This window comes from Dromiciops gliroides, chromosome 3 (assembly GCF_019393635.1).
Source record: "Dromiciops gliroides isolate mDroGli1 chromosome 3, mDroGli1.pri, whole genome shotgun sequence".
Classification (NCBI taxonomy): Eukaryota; Metazoa; Chordata; class Mammalia; order Microbiotheria; family Microbiotheriidae; genus Dromiciops; species Dromiciops gliroides.
The window spans coordinates 567,804,632-567,818,675 of NC_057863.1; positions in this window are offsets into that span (position 1 = coordinate 567,804,632).

The window sequence follows — 14,044 nt, forward strand, 5'->3', positions numbered from 1 at the left end:
CTGTTCAGTCAAAAAGAACATTAAATCAAGCCTCTGGACAGATTCTGAAACTACAGAACCTGCAAAAAGACAGAGAGACACAGTCTTCCAACCAGAGATAATTTAGAAGACTTCAGGAAAAGGTCAGTCTGACTCGGGCAAAAGGGAGGCCCAGCACAGGGCAGCAAAAATACAAAACTGCCCAGGTTAACTGAAGAGGAAATAAAATCCTTAAATAAACCCATATTAGAAAAAGAAATTGAACAAGCCATTAATGAACTCCCTAAGAAAAAATCCCCAGGGTCGGATGGGTTTATGGGTGAATTTTAGCAAACATTTAAAGAACAATTAATTCCAATATTATACAAATTATTTGGAAAAATAGGTGAAGAAGGAGTTCTACCAAATTCGTTTTATGACACAAATATGGGGGTGATACCAAAGCAAAAACAGAGAAAGAAAATTATAGACCAATTTCCCTAATGAATATTGATGCTAAAATCTTAAATAAGATATTAGCAAGGAGATTATAGCAAGTGATCACCAGGATAATACACTATGACCAGGTGGGATTTACACCAGGAATGCAGGGCTGGTTCAGCACTAAGAAAACTATTAACATAATCAACCACATCAATAAGAAAACCAACCAAAATCATGTGATTATCTCAATAGATGCAGAGAAAGCTTTTGACAAAATACAACACCCATTCCTAATAAAAACACTGGAGAGTTTAGGAATAGGTGGAGCTTTCCTTAAAATAATAAACAGTATCTACCTAAAACCATCAGCAAGTATTATATGCAATGGAGATAAATTAGAGGCCTTCCCAATAAGATCAGGGGTGAAACAGGGATGTCCATTATCACCCCTATTATTTAATATTGTCCTAGAAATGTTAGCTTTAGCAATCAGAGAAGAGAAAGGAATTAAAGGAATTAGAATAGGCAAGGAGGAAACAAAACTATCACTCCTTGCAGATGATATGATGGTATACTTAAAGAATCCTAGAGAATCAACTCAAAAATTACTTGAAACAATTAACAACTTTAGCAAAGTGGCAGGATATAAAATAAATCCACATAAATCATCAGCATTTCTATATATGACCAACAAAGTCCAGCAGCAAGAGATAGAAAGAGAAATTCCATTTAAAATAACGGTAGATAATATAAAATACTTGGGAGTGTACTTGCCAAGACAAACCCAGGAATTCTACAAACACAACTACCAAACACTCTTCACACAAATCAATTCAGATCTAAATAATTGGAAAGATATCAATTGCTCATGGATAGTCAGAGCTAATATAGTAAAAATGACAATACTACCTAAATTAATTTACTTATTCAGTGCCATACCAATCAGACTACCTAAAAATTATTTTATAGAGCTAGAAAAAATAATAACAAAATTCATCTGGAAAAACAAAAAATCAAGAATATCCAGGGAAATAATGAAAAAAAAAAATTCACAGGAAGGTGGGTTAGCAGTACGAAACCTGGAGCATTACTATAAAGTAGCAGTCATCAAAACTATCTGGTACTGACTAAAAAATAGAGTGGAGGATAAGTGGAATAGGCTAGGCACAGGAAATGCAGTAGTAAATGACACTAGTAATGTAGTGTTTGATAAACCCAAAGACTCCAGCTTCTGGGATAGGAACTCAGTATTTAACAAAAACTGCTGGGAAAACTGGAAGATAGTATGGCAGAAATTAAGCATAGACCAACATCTTACACCTTATACTAAAATAAGGTCAAAATGGATATATGATTTAGACATAAGAGGTGATACCACAGGTAAATTAGGAGAGAAAGGAATAGTCTACCTATCAGATCTTTGGAAAGGAAAACAGTTTATGACCAAACAAGAGATGGAGTATATTATAAAATGCAAAATGGATGATTTTGATTACATAAAATTAAAAAAATTTTGTTCAAACAGAAACAATGCATCCAAAATTAGAAGGGAGGCAGAAAGCTGGGAAACAATTTTTTGTGGCCAGTACTTCTGATAAAGGCATCATCTCTAAAATATATGGGGAACAAAATCAAATTTATAAGAATCCAAGTCATTCCCCAATTGAGAAATGGTCAAAGGATATGAACAAGCAGTTTCTGATGAAGAAACCAAAGTTATCTATTCCCATATGAAAAAATGCTCTAAATCTCTAATGATTAGAGAGATGCAAATTAAAACAACTCCGAGGTACCACCTATCAGATTGGCTAAAATGACAAAAAAGGAAAATAATAAATGTTGGAGAAGCTGTGGGAAAATTGGAACACTAATGCATTGTTGGTGGAGCTGTGAACTGATCCAACCATTCTGGAGAGCAATTTGGAATTATGCCCAAAGGGCGATAAAGATGTGCATACCCTTTGACCCAGCAATACCACTTTTGGGTCTTTTTCCCAAAGAAATCATGGAGAGGGGAAAGGGACCCACATATACAAAAATATTTATAGCTGTTCTTTATGTGGTGACAAGGAATTGGAAGTTGAGGGGATGCCCATCAATTGGGGAATGGCTGGACAAATTGTAGTATATGAATACAATGGAATACTACTGTGCTGTAAGAAACGATGAGCAGGAGGAGTTCAGAGAAACCTGGAGGGTCTTGCGTGGGCTGATGTTGAATGAGATGAGCAAAACCAGAAGAACATTGTACACAGTATCATCAACATTGGGTGTTGATCTACTGTGATGGACTATATTCTTTTCACCATTGCAATGGTACAGAAGAGTTCCAGTGAACTCATGATAGAAGAGGATCTCCAAATCCAGGGGAAAAAAAAGAACTGTGGAGTAGATGCTGAATGAACCATACTATTTCTTTTGTTTTTGATGCTGTTGTTTTTTTTTTCTATTTTGAGGTTTTTCATCATTGCTCTGATTTTTCTCTTATAGCATGACTAATGCAGAAACATGTTTAATATTATTATGTTTGTATATATATATATAACCTATATCAGATTACCTGCTGTCTATGGGAGGGGGGAGGGAGGGAGAAAATTCTGAAATTGGAAAGCTTGTATAAACAAAAGTTGAGAACTATCTTTGCATGTAACGGGAAAAAAATAAAATACTTAATAATAAAGAGAACCCCAAATGGGATCATAGTGAGACACACACACACAAAAAAAGAAGCATAAGCCCGGGCAAGATGGCAAACCTGTTTATCATTTTGTACAAGATCTGTGAACAATTAACTTTTATGTTACACCTAAACATCCAATAGTGCTCAACCCTGCTACTATCATTTCCTCAATCCTGTGTGAGACAACATGTTTCACAGTGGTACATCTCTGATCTGCTTTCTTTTTGATACCAGTACAGCAAGACTCCCAATACCTGTTTGCCTTCACCTGGAAAAATACACAGTGGACTTGGACCAGACTCCCACAGGGGTTTGTTGATAGTCCCACACTATTCTCTCAAATTTTGCAACAGGATTTAGCCTCCATTACTTTTAAAGATTCAATATGTAGATGACTTACTCTTGGCTGCACCTAATGCTGAGATTTGCCAGGAAGACAGCTGCCATTTGTTACTAGAGCTGCACCAAAGAGGTCAAAAGGTCTCTAAGTCAAAGGTATAATAGTGTCTACCTCAGGTGGAATATTTGGGTTTTGTTTTGGCCACTGGCACTCGATCCATCTCTCCTAAGCGTGTCCGGATTATTCAACAACTTTCTGCTTCCTCTACTAAGAAGCAGTTAAGGACTATTCTGTGAGCATCTGGGTATTGCAGACAATGGATACCCTCTTTTGGTGAAATTACTAAGCCTCTTATATCTCTAACCAAAAATTCTGTCCCAGATCCTTTACAGCTGGATTCCCTGTATCTTTCAGCTATATCAGAATTAAAATGGGCCTTGTTATCAGCACCTGTACTAGGACTTCCAGACTACAGTAAATCTTTTACTTTTTTGTACATGAACAGAGAGGAGTGGATTCTGGGGTCCTGACTCAGAAATTAGGACCTGTTCAGCACCCAATAGCCTATTATTCTACTCAACTTGACTCTGTAGCTGCTGGAGCTCCACCCTGCCTTCAGGTCATGGCTGCCAATGCCCTCCTGGTAGATAAAGTCTCTGATCTGGTCTTAGGTAACCTTCTAATTGTACAGTGCCCTCATGAAGTTGAGGCTCTCTTACTGCATCACAGGACACAGGCTTTTTCAGATCAAAGACTCACTAAGTATGAAATAACTCTGCCAGGAAATGAGAGAATCACTTTAAAGCGTTGTACAGTCCTTAACCCAGCAGCACTGTTTCCTGACTTGCCATTCTCAGCAGACCCTTTGTATTACTGTACCTCCCTTTTTGACATAGCTGAGAAACCTTATGATGATCTTTTTGACACACCCTTTGAGAACCCTGATTTTATTTTCTATACTGATGGATCCGCTTTTATACGTGAGGGGATCTGCTATACAGTTGCTAAAGATTAAGTTTTAAAATTTAATGCCATGTATGTTTTACTGTATTTTCACATATTTTATTAAATATTTCCCAATTATATGTTTATCTGATTCAGACCATAGCCAGGAGCTCTGGGGGCCACATCTATTCCAAGAGCCACATGTTTGACAATTCTGGTTAAGGTGATCTGGAATCAATGGATTTCATACCAAACTCTTTGGGGTCTCATTTTTCTCTCAATTGCCTTTCATATTTTTAATAAGGTAATACAGCAGGCAGCTAGGTGGCTCAATGTTTAAAGCACTGGCCCTGGATTAAGGAGCACCTGAGTTCAAATCCAGCCTCAGACATTTGACACTTACTAGCTGTGTGACCCTGGGCAAGTCACTTAACCCTCATTACCCCACCAAAAAAAAAAAAAAAAAAGGTAACACAGATTAAAATCTTCTGCCATCTTCCTCTGTAATGTTTGGTAAATGAGTTTGTTCTCTTAAAAATAAGTGTTATAGCCCTGCCTGCTTTGTCTCTCCACTTGGAAAAGATATCAAGCATTTGCTAGTTGAAGTGGTTTTAGGCTTATTCAGCCTCCTTACTGTGGCAAGCATTTTAATATGTTGAATGGACCAATGACATGGGTATAATAAGACTTCTCCAGATTGATTTCAACCCATTAATCACTAGAATTGTAAAATGCTAGACCTGGAAGGGCTATTAAAGTCCAAATTCCTCATGTTATATATGAAGAAACTGAAGACAAAAGAAATAAAATAATTTGTCCAAGATCATAGACATAGTAAGGACAAGAGGCAGGATTGCAATCCAAGGGTCTGACTCTGCAGTCCACAGTCCCTCACTGTTTGGGATCACTCATCCAATTACCTATAAATACACCTAATTATATTATCATCCACATCTGTCCATCTTGGCCATAAAAATTCCATGAGATTTCTTTGTCATATTCCTGTGATGTCTGTGGCACCTTCTTGATTCTCATGCTAGACATTTTTTCAAGAAAATTATATAAACATGTAATAACCTATTCCTGATTAATAAATGATGTGTCTAAGATCTCAAAATATTTTCCATAAAAATGCTTTCTAGAATTTTTTTCCAGGAATTCATGTGAAGCTCATTGGCTTATTCACCTTCTTCCCTTTTGGGAAAACTGGGACATTTATCAATTTCTATCCTTTAGTAACTCTCCTTTTCCCCATGATTTTTCAAAGATTTCACAAAAAATAGCTTGACAACAATATTTGAATATTTTTCTTTTAGTATCTTAGGATATGGTTCACCTGGGAGTGGTGATGTACTCATTAAGTACATTTAGGTACTTTCCTTAGAGACATCTCTTCATTTGAATTTAGTTTTAATTTCTTGAACATCATTTTGTTTGATCTTTCCAAGTCTGAAAATCAATCTCCTTAGCAGAGAAAATAGAGGCAAAATGGGAGTTTTTTATTTCTCTCCTTTCTCTCTGGCATTCCATCTATTCCCAATTAGTGGTACTATCTTTTCTTTGACCTTTCTCTTGCTCTCAATGAAGCTAAGAAGAAGTTATTTTTATTATCACCAACCTCACCTTATTTTCAAATTTTATACTTTGTGATATCATTCTTTAAGGACTGTTCTCTTCTTGTGTCCATCCTTTTACCTGCCTTTTCTTTTACCTTCTCTACATATCATCTTAAAATATGAGTTTCTTCAGGCAGGTCCACTTTTCTTTCCTTTCAGAATTAACAAATTTGTTTTTAAGAGCATTTCATTCTTCTTGAGTCAACTTCCCTGTAAAATTTAAGGATGTAGCATGTTATATATATTTTATCCAATCTCTGAAATCTCATCTTCCAAATCCTAAGATTCAGGTCATACTACACCTGGTTTTCCCCTCTTTATCACAAAAATTAAGGTATCAGAATTCTATAATTGCCATTTTCTCCAAACGTTCCTATCATTTTAACTTGGGCAACAATGATCTATGGAGTGAAAGAGGAGTCAGCTTGGCCAGGAGAGAAGAAAGGTATAGCTTGTGAAGTGATTCTGCATGAAGGAACAGTCTCAAAATAGTATCCTACCTGGGAAATTCCTCTTACAACCCAGAGAGATAATTAATTCTCCCACAAGACAAGATGTCAGGAAGCAGGCCATGTTCCGCAAATCATCCAGAACCAGAAAAGCAAAGTCTTGCCCATTCTCCTCCTTTTACCTTCCTGGTAGTGACATTATGAGGTAGAAGGAATTTTGACTTTTGTGAGTCTCTGAGCACTTTTTGTGGGTCACTTTGAGATCTCATAATTGATGAAGGAGAGATAAAAGGGAAAGGTGAAGGTCTTGAATTTGAGGTTTCTCAGGCCATAAGCCCCATACTATCAAAGTGGTTCATTCTTCTCCTCTCTTTTCCTTATATTTTTGTCAGAGTTTCCCATACAAACAAGTTAGCTGGTAGATTGACATATTTGTTTTGCTGCTAAAATTCCTTTGAAGTGATCAAAGTATCTTAATCCTATGGGCCCAACAAATATGTAGCCTTGTTTTCACAGAGAAATCCCTGTGCCTGTGATTTATTGGGTGCCATCTGCCAGGATTTTCTATTTCTAAAGTCACAAGAGCTTGGAGTTTATAAGACTATATCTGTTAGAAAATATAGAGAGCAGTCAAATATTTGTGGTTCTGGTGAAGAATGTAATCACCTCTGAAAGAATTAGAAACTACTTTTTCCAAAGACATGGCCTATTGCGGCTAACGTCCTCAATCCCCTTTCATTGTGGCAATAAAAAGTTGCCCAGATTAGATTCAATAAAAATATTTTATTTCAAAAATATATTTTAATCTTTTTCATAAGGATAATTCCCTTATTTCTATGGTTCAGTTTATTTGTTTTCAGTCACATACAACTCTTTGTGATCCCATTTGGGGTTTACTTGGCAAAGATATTGCAGTGGTTTGCCATTTCCTTCTCCAGCTCATTTTACAGATGAGGAAACATTTTATAGATGAAGAAAGCAAGGTTAAGTTACTTACCCTGGGTAAGCTAGTAAGTGTCTGGAGCCAGATTTGAATTCAGGAAGATAAGTCTTCCCAACTTCAAGCCCATAAGTCTATATACTGCACCACCTACCTTCCCTTTATTTCTCTGAACCCTTCAGAAAAAAAAAAAGCCATCAGAAAACAAAGCATTCATATTATTTGCTTCAACAAAACCTCTCTTTATGCACAAGACAGAAAGGAGGTCAAAGATATCTTAGTGGGACAGCTAGGTGGTGAAGTGGATAAAGCACCAGCCCTGGATTCAGGAGGATTTGAGTTCAAATCCGACCTCAGACACTTGACACTTAGTAACTGTGTGACCCTGGACAAGTCACTTAACCCTCATTGCCCCACCTCACCCCCCCAAAAAAAAGATAGATCAGACAGAGCAGGTAAGCATATGTTCTACTCCAAAGCTCTGGGCATCTTCCCCTATTAACAAACCTAAATCTAAATGAGACCCTTTTGGTGGGAGCTGTCAGGATAGAATATTTTGAAAACGAAGTCCTAGCAAGTAAGCACAAATCAGAACAAAAAGCAGAAAGACAGATTATGGTCAATTCCCGAACAGTGTCATATTCAACTTCCTATAAAGTCTTTTTTTTGTGTGTGGGGGGCAATGGGGGTTAAGTGACTTGCCCAGGGTCGCACAGCTAGTAAATGTCAAGTGTCTGAGGCTGGATTTGAACTCAGGTACTCCTGAATCCAGGGCCGGTGTTTTATCCACTGTGCCACCTAGCCGCCCCAAATTTTTCTATTTTGATAACCATTATGCCTGAATTTTTCTTTTTCTTTCTTTCTTTCTTTCTTTTTTTTTAGTGAGGCAATTGAGGTTAAGTGACTTGCCTAGGGTCACACAGCTAGTAAGTGTTAAGTGTCTGAAGCCAGATTTGAACTCAGGTACTCCTGATTCCAGGGCCGGTGCTCTATCCAGTGCACCACCTAGCTGCCGCTATATAGTCTTAAGGAAGGAAAGCAGAGAAATACTAAATGCCAAGTTTTTCTCCCACATTTTAACAGGAGCTGGTGGAAAGTGGGTGGAGGGGGAGGGGTTGGGAGAATTTAATCAGATAGAAAAAATTTAAAGGAAAAAAAATTCATTAAAGATAAATTACACCAGCTGTGATACAACTTGGAAATGGAGTCATTATTCAACCCCAAAATCTCTCTGTGAAAGTGGCTGCGGTGCTCAAATATTTCAAGTGAATAAAAATGCCTGGAGGATTTAAATCATCATTTTATACTGCTAATGATATGAAAAATTACCCAGTGCAAATACATACCACCTATGCAGAGAATCCTCTACTTCATCAAGCCTGAATCTCTGCTTTCCTTTCAGAGAAAGGCACGAGTGAACCAAATTTGATGGTCACTAGATGAACCCCACTGATAGTGGCAGAATGTGATGCTGATAAGAGAAGGTTTCATCAACAGTTTCAGGAAAGAAATCAATAATGGAGGAGGTATGGAAGTAATGGGAACCAACATTTAATATGAGCAAGGACCTAAACCAATCAGACTGTGAAGGAGGAAATGACAAAGGATATAAAATGAGATTCAAGGTTGAATTGAAAAGGCTGTAGGAGAAAAAATAATAGAAAAGACACAGCAATTTTTAGTTTCACCAGTAGGAAAAGGTCAAAGAGTTTCTAGTGACCACAGGCAAACAAGTAATAATTAGCATAATTTGTTTGTATATGTGTGTGTGCACACACTCCCCTGCTAAAATGGCTTTCTCCTTTACAGATGTGTCTTTTAAATACAGGAATGGGCACATGTATACACACATACACACATACACATACACACACACATACACACACACATACACACCTAGTACAGTGTCTGCACATAGCAGCAATGTTTATTGAACTGAATTTTCTTGGGGAAAATCTCCCCATTTGCAAGTATTAGGCTGGTACCAATTCTTCATTTGTAAAAGCTGGACCACAGTGGATTAGAAGAAATCTCTAATCCAAAAAATATTTTTTTTCAAATAAATCAAATGTTATTCATCATCTGTAAAATGACATTTGAAAAAGAATCATCTCCAAGGTGACTTCCAGCTCTATTAGTCTGTGGGGCGTGCATTGTGCATAAATATATATCAGCATTAAGATCTCAGAGACACTTTAAATCTGAGAAGTTCATAGACTGAGAGCCAGAAGGGACCTTAGAGATCATTCGATCATAGTATGATAGATTTAGAACTGTAAGAGATCTTAGTCTAATCCCCTCATTTTCACTATGAGTAACAGAGGTCTACAAAAGGAAAGTGAGTCACCCAAGGTGACAAAGGTAGTACTTTGCAAAAGCAGTATTTGAATCTAAACCCCTCTGACTTCAAATCTAGCCAACCTTCTCATTTTGCAAATGTGAAAATATAACAATACAGAAAAATACAGAACTATGATACAGAGCAGAAAAGTGACTTGCCCAAGGTCACATGGATAATAAGCAGCAGAGCTGTGATTAAAATCCTCAGACTCTACATTCATTGCTCTTTCCATCACACTCTCCATTATGTGAGTATATATGTAGTTTTGGCTGCAACTTTCTCTTCAATCCCATCCCTACACACAGACCCCATTTTTCTTTCTCTTCCTTTCTTATTTTTTCTTCTTTCTTTAACCACCCTTCCCCCACAACTACACTTGTATTTAAACACACACACACACACACACACACACACACACACACTTTGCATCCATGCCTTTGATGATGAGAGGAAGGATAAAGAAGAAACCTTTCAGGGTACACCACATGAAGCCTCCCAAATCACACACATGCTTCATGCATCTTGTCAATTATGTGAACATTGTTTATTTCTCACACATCATTGCAGAGCCTTCTTTCCTGTTTTGAGTTGCTCCTTTTCTTCCAGAAATAATATTTATTGCTTTAAAGAGTCAGGGCTTGAAACATTCATCTCCAACAAAGTATGTCATGGAGTACTGATTTATTTTTAGCTTTTAGGCTACTATTTGATAGCTTTCACTCTGCATACTGCCTTCTAAGCAATATTATGATGATAACAGTGATGATGAATACACTATATCCAGGATTTGAGAAGAGATAGAGATTAATACTTTGACATCATAGTTGTAATACTGTGCCAATGTAGATAGACAAATCAGAGGCCATCACAGACTTCCCCTTAGGTTGGGAAAGAGGTGAAGTGCTTTATCCAGAGTGAAGAGACTAAGCCAAAGATCTTGAGGAGAGCTAAAGGGAAGAGCATCTTTACTATTTTAATTTCTCTTTACATTTGAGATTGTGTAAACACACATCTTGGTGGGTTTATTTTGTTTGCAGGATGTAGTAAGGGAAAGGGTATGCTTTTTCTTACATTGAAGTAAGAGTCTTTCATTCCTAAAGGAAACATTTTTAAAAAAGAAATACACTTGTAGCTTCTGTTGTATAAAGTTTGTTTCTTGTACTGATCATTTTGGAAATACTGTGTGTTTTCCAAGCATGCTGAGGAGTCTTCCTTCTCCAAATCATAGGATCATAGTTTTAGAGTTAAAAGGAACCACAGAGGTCTTCCAATATAATTTTACATATGAGAAAACTGAAGCCCAGAGAGAGGAAGTTTCTTGTCCAAGGTCACACGAGTCATAAGTAATTGAACCATGATATGAACTCAAGGTCTCCAACTCCAAATCAACAGGTTTTTCCCCACTCTATTGTCATTCACTCTTCAGTGAAACAAATGCTTGACTCATAGTCTTTCTTTCCACCCCAGTTCCTGCCCTAGTTCTAGGAGATCTCAATATCCATACTGATATTCACTCAAATACTTTCTAGTTCCTCAATCTACTCAGTTTCCATAATCAACTCTTCTACTCTATCTCAGTTACACATAGAGATGGTTATATTCTTGATTTTGTCATCACCCATAATTTTTCCACTTCTATGTTTCCAAACTCCAAAACTCCTTTATCTGACCATAATCTTTTATCATTGCATCTTTCCTTCTTCCTTTCAATCCCTAATCCTGTTCTTCATCTTCATCATGACCTCTAATCACTCTGCCCCTCAGGTCTTCCCCCAGACATCACTCCTATATTAATTATGCTCACCTCCTTTCCCAGTCTCTATTCTTTGGGGAACTAGTTAGATGCTATACTATCCACTATACTCTAATATCTTTGCCCCTTGTCCTATCACTATTCATTCCTTGCCAAACCCCAACCTTAGATGACTCCACCCATCTGCTGCCATCACTTCTATTTGCATGTTGCTTAGCGTACCTGAAGAAAATTACAAAACCCTGTTAAATAGGCCTACTAAAATTTTATATTACATAATATATCCTGTGTTCACACTTCAGCAAAGGAATCTTTTCATACTTCCCTGGCTTATCCACTATCCCACTCATTAGTGTCTATTCCAAAGTTCATCATTCCTAAAATCTCTTTTGGTAGGTACCCTACCTATCCTCTCAGCTAAGAACTTTGCTTCATACTTTACCAAAAGAAAATGCAGAGTCTCCTCATGACACATTACTCAAACATCTCTTACCATCGCTTCCATTCACCCATGTCGCACAGGAGCAGGGGGACATTCTTGCCAAAACAATCCCCTCAACACACTCCCTTAATCCCTTTCTATCCCACCTTCTCTAGCAAATTAACCCCTTTATTGTCCCATTTTCTTACTAATTTAAATGTCTCCCTACCTACTGGCTGCTTCCCTATTACCTATAAATATAGCATGTCTCCCCCATCCTTAATTTTTTTTTTGCTTTATCCAATCACCTCTGCTAGTCCTCCTCCCTTCATGATGAATCTCCTTGAGAGACATATCTACAATTTATACCTCCACTTCTTTTCCTCCCACTCTCTTTTAAAGCCTTTGCAATCTCGGCTAAGACATCATTATTTAATTGAAACTGCTCTCTACAAAGTTACCAATGATCTTTAAAGATCCAAAACTAATGACATTTTCTCAATTCTCATCCCACAGTCTTTAACATTGTTGATCACCATCTCCCCCTGGATAGTCCCTTCTCTCTAACTTTTTGTGATATGCATTTCTCCTATTTTCCTCTTACCTATCTGACCACTTTGTATTCCAGAGCATTTAATATTTTGGGGGGGACTGGGCAATGAGGTTTAAGTGACTTGCCCAGGGTCACACAGATAGTAAGTGTCAAGTGTCTGAGGCCAGATTTGAACTCAGGTCCTCCTGAATTCACAGCCAGTGTTTTATCCACTATGCCATAGAGCTGCCTCTAATAAATGTTTTTGATGGACTTCAACACAGCTGCCTCCTAATAGATTTCTAGTCTCCCTATATGATTTAGTACATGAATCTATGGTGTCTTATATTGCCTTATATTTTTTATTGTCCTCTATGATATTGGGAACATTTTAAAATTTTTTATTTTATTATTTTTCAGTTACATATTACATATAAGGATAATTTTCAACATTTGTTTACACTGGATTTTTAGTTCCAAATTTTTCTTTTCTCCCCCCCTTCCTTCCCTCTTCCCCAAGATGGAAAGCAGTCTGATATAGGTTGTATATGTACAGTCACATCAAACATATTTCTACATTAGTCATCTTGTGAAAGAAGAATCAGAGCACAAAGGGAAAACCTCAAACAAGAAGGAAAATTAAAATAAAACAGTCCAAAAGTAGAAACAGTATGATTCAATCTGCATTCATAATTCACAGTTCTTTTTTCTGGATGTTGAGAATATTTTCTATCACGAGTTCTTTGAAACTGTTTTGTATTATTGCACTGCTGAGAAGAGCCAAGTCTATCCCCATTGTTCAGCACACAATGTTGCTGTTACTGTGTACAATGTTCTCCTGGTTCTGCTCCTCTCAGTCAGCATCAGTTCATGTAAGTCCTTCCAGGTTTCTCTGAACTCCTCCTGCTCATCATTTCTTACATCACAATAGTATTCTATTACATTCATATACCACAATTTGTTTAGCCATTCCCCTATTGATGGGCATTCCCTTGATTTCCTATTCTTTGCCACCATATAGAGAGCTGCTATAAATATTTTTGTACATGTGGGTCTTTTTCCCTTTTCTATGGTCTCTTTGGGGTACAGACCTAGCAGTGGTACCACTGGGTCAAAGGGTATGAACAGTCCCATAGCCCTTTGGGCACAGTATTTGGAACATTTTTAAGAGAACTATGATTTCATCAGTGTATGGAACTCCATATGAGGAACTTTTTTATCAACTCAGATGGTTAGCTTCTCTGCAATTTATTAACCTTGGAGTTACCTGTTCACTGAAAGGTAAATGATTTACTCAGGTTCATTCTGCCAGTATGTGTCAGAATAGGGAATCTAGGTCTTCCTAACGCCAAATCTGGTTCTCTATTCACCATTGCATACTGGACCCTGTCTTACATAGTTAATTTTTAATTGCCAATTGAATTCTTAATTTTAAGGTAATAAATAAACTCCTGCCATCTTATGAAATTTTATAGGGACTGAATTAGTATGGCAATTTTGGGAGTAGAGAGAAGGTGACACATACAAGAGATGTTGTGAAGGTAGAAACAAGATTTGGCAATTCATTAGATATATGGGCTAAGTGAGATTGAATAATTGAGGTTGATACTGAAATTACTACCCTG